This window comes from Acomys russatus, chromosome 10, assembly GCF_903995435.1.
Source record: "Acomys russatus chromosome 10, mAcoRus1.1, whole genome shotgun sequence".
NCBI lineage: Eukaryota > Metazoa > Chordata > Mammalia > Rodentia > Muridae > Acomys > Acomys russatus.
This window is the reverse complement of record NC_067146.1, coordinates 14,293,543-14,297,185: the sequence shown is the minus strand read 5'-3', so window position 1 is coordinate 14,297,185 and position 3,643 is coordinate 14,293,543. Positions and strand designations below refer to the sequence as shown.

General features: G+C 47.2%; 1 pseudogene; it reads left to right on the top strand.

Moving 5' to 3' along the window:
• The first annotated feature begins 1,215 nt into the window (after positions 1–1,215).
• LOC127194889 (eukaryotic initiation factor 4A-I-like) lies at positions 1,216–2,163 on the top strand (annotated as a pseudogene).
• The last annotated feature ends 1,480 nt before the right edge of the window (positions 2,164–3,643 follow it).

Here is a 3,643-nt window from a genome sequence, read left to right as displayed (position 1 = left end):
AGACTCTGAGAGGAGGTATACATACCCAAAACAGGAGGCTGGAGTGAGGGTTTGGGATTGTTTGGCTGTTCATCAACACTTGGAGAGAACTGCTCCAGGGAAGGCTTCAAGGCTTTGGGCTCCAGCTGAGGCTCTGGGCCTCGGTTGCTGTTCCAGGTTCCAGCGGCAACCTTGGTTGAATTGTGGGTTACTGAAGTCCTGCTGAGAATCGTTCCTGGGAACCAATATCCTTACGGTTTCATTATTGTGTTCTTTACTCTCCTTTTCCTGTTGTTTGGGTCAGTCGGGTTGTACGGGACATACTCTAGTTTAATAAGTTCATAATATACTATGTTTCTTAAGAAAATTGAGCCTACAGGTGTTTTGAGCCTACAAATGAGCCTGGTCCTTTGATGTCCCATCAGACACTCCCTGTGTAGGTAAGCCTTGCAGCATCACAGAGCCTACTGTGTGAATTCCCAGATGGCTGGGGCTCAGACTCTAGGTCCCTGTCCCGAGACAGAAACAAACTGTAAAGGTCACCTCTCCACCTCCACTCATTGATATTTTCTAATTACAAACAGGAAGAAGGTGTGAGCTTCTGCTGGGCAACAATCATTTGCTCTCTATCCCCCCCCCCCACGGCTATTCCTTCTCCCCCAGCAAAGCCTCCCACCTCACCAGGGGTCTTGTCTCAGGAAGCACCTCTGCTCCAGTGTCTATCTTCCACACAGAACATGTGTCTTAGCTCTCCACTGACCCTCCCATGTCCTCCAATCTAGAAGGAAAGGAAAGATGTATTTCTCCTTCTCTCTACGCCTCTCAGAGTTCTACGTGCACTAGTCATTTTTTTTTTAACTACTCATAGCCACTTTAAAATGCACACTTGGGCTGATAATAAAACTAAAAACAATACCATGGTCACGCATTAAGTATATATGGAACAGATGGGCAGGTAGACAAGAGTTGTAGGAAATTACCACAGCTGTCAATCACTGGTGGAGCACACGCCCCTTAAAGGGCAAGGCCCTGATTTCAATTCCAACAAAGGAGAGAAAAAGAAATCTAGGGAGCATATACATTTATTTGCCAATACTATTTATTTACTTCTGATGGATTGTGTTGTATTTGGAGTCGGAGAGCGGGGTAGAGATTTTTAAAACTAATACGCTCGAGATTCTAAGGATTCTGTCTGTGAGTCAGGATTCTCGACCCAGAGACAATGGCCCCGATGGGATGGAGCCTGAAGGTGTCATGGAGAGTGACCGGAATGAGATTGTGGGTAGCCTCGATGACATGAATCTCTCAGAATCCCTCCTCCATGGTGTTTATGCCTGTGGTTTTGAGAAGCCCTCTGCTATCCAGCAGCGAGCTATTCTTCCTTGTATCAAGGGTTATGGTGCGATTGCTCAAGCCTGGAGATACTTGTCCCCTAAATACATGAAGATGTTTGTGCTGGATGAAGCAGATGGAAAGTTAAGCCATGGGTTCAAGGACTAGGTCTATGACGTATTCCAAAAGCTTAACAGTAGCACACAGGTAATGTTGTTGTTTGCTACAGTGCCTTGAGGTGACCAAGAAGTTCATGAGAGACCCCATTTGGATTCCTTTCAAGAAGGAAGAGTTGACCCTGGAGGGTGTCCGCCAGTTCTACATCAGTGTGGACCGGGAGGAGTGGATGCTTGGTACACTGGCTTGTATGAGACCCTGACTGTCACCCAGGCAGTGATCTTTACCAATACCAGAAGGAAGGTGGCCTGGCTGACTGAGAAGACACATGCCCAGGATTTCATTGTTTCTGCTGTGCATGGAGATATGGAGCAAAAGGGATAAGATGTGATCACGGTTCCGATCTGGTTCTAGCAGAGTATTGATTACCACTGACCTGTTGGCCAGAGGCATTGATGTCCAGCAGGTCTCCTTAGTCATCAGTATGAGCTTCCCACCAACAGGGAAAACTACATCCACAGAACTGGTGGAAGTGGTCAGTTTGGCCATAAGGGTGTGGCTATTAACATGGCGACAGAACAAGAGGACTCTTCGAGACACTGAGACTTTTTACAACACCTCCATTGAAGAAATGCCCCTCAATGTTGCTGACCTCATTTGAGGGGATGTTCTGCTACCTGGCCCTAGCCAGAGTTCAGTGCTTGGGGGCTGAGGAACAGCTTGAGGGTGGAGGGACAGGAGCCAAGGGATGGGCATCTTGTTTTTGTTTTGTTTTTTCTTCTCTCTCTTTGAACAAATGTCACCTTTTGAGGCAAAAAGAAGGAATCGTGAACATTTTACAAACCATTTTCTTTGGCGTAGGCTCTGCCCCAGGTGCCATCCCTCCTTCCCCCCAAAACACTAATCCATTTCCGTAACCTAGTCCCCTGATTCTGAAAGCTTTCCTACCCCAGCCAAATCTCCAATAGTGAGTCTAGGGGCTAAATGTCTGGCCTCCTTTGCTGGACCAAATCTACCGGGAGAAACCCTGGGTCAGGTTGTCCAGGGAGTTGCCCTCAGGTGAGGGGAGCAGGGGAGAGAAAATGGTAGCCATTTTTACATTGTTTTGTATGGTATTTATTGATTCAGGAAACAGACACAAAATTCTGAATAAAATGACTTGGAAACTGCCAAAAACAAAAACAAAAACAAAACACCCAATACGCTCACAAGTTACTTGCATAAATAAAACTAATTCAGAGGGTCTTTAAAAAGAGTTGCACAACACTTTAAACAAAAACATAACCACGCTCCCATATTTCAGGCGAAATATCCACGTCCATCCCAGTAAGAGCGTGGGCCACATGTGACAGCGGGAAGCCAGTGGTCAACAGGCAACAAATAAAGTTAGTAAGCTAGTTGAGATCGCTCTGGAAAACAGCTGTGGTCATAAGACCAAGCTGGGGGAGGCCATGAACTCACAAGGAGAAATAGAGGCACACCTGAGAAACAAGCATACACTGGTCCTGGTGTCACCGTCCGCAGCTCGGTCTCCCTGCTGCTGCCGGGCAGTCTGTTGGTGTGATGAGTTAAAACATGTTTACTGCATTTAGCCACAAAAGGGATCCTTGGTGCTGTTGCATGAACGTGTCCCTCCAAATCCACATACCGAATCCCTAATTCTAAATATAATGTGAGAGGGTAGGGGCTTTGGGAGTTAAGATCCAACTCTGTCCGTCATTACAGAGCTCGCTAGCTCTCTCTCTCTTGCTCTCACCGTCACTCTGAAGTTAGCTCTCTATAAACCAGGGAGAAAATGCCTTCACCAAGAAGCCAGTGGTGGAGGCCTCGGTGTCCAAGCCTGTGATAAATAACTGTCGACTGAGCCAGCACGTGGCATTCTCGCCACAGCTTCCCAAACAGGCTGGAACACCACGTGGCCCTGGCGCCCTCAGGTTCTGTACGACAGCCGGAGGGGAGCAGGGGAATGGAGGCTGGACACTGAGTGGGGAAAGTGGAGACAAGTGTAAACCCATAAAGCCTGGCGGTGACAGCCAGGACACAAACAAGCAGCTGCGGTGAGATATGGAAGACTTGGTACAACTTTTCAATCCCACGCATGCTGGAACGGGTTTAAATTCCAATGAGAAGGGCATTCTATTGAGAGGGAGAGGCTGAGCACTAGCCAGCAGCAGCACTCTGTAAGAATCATTCTTTTTTTTTTTTTTTTAAGATT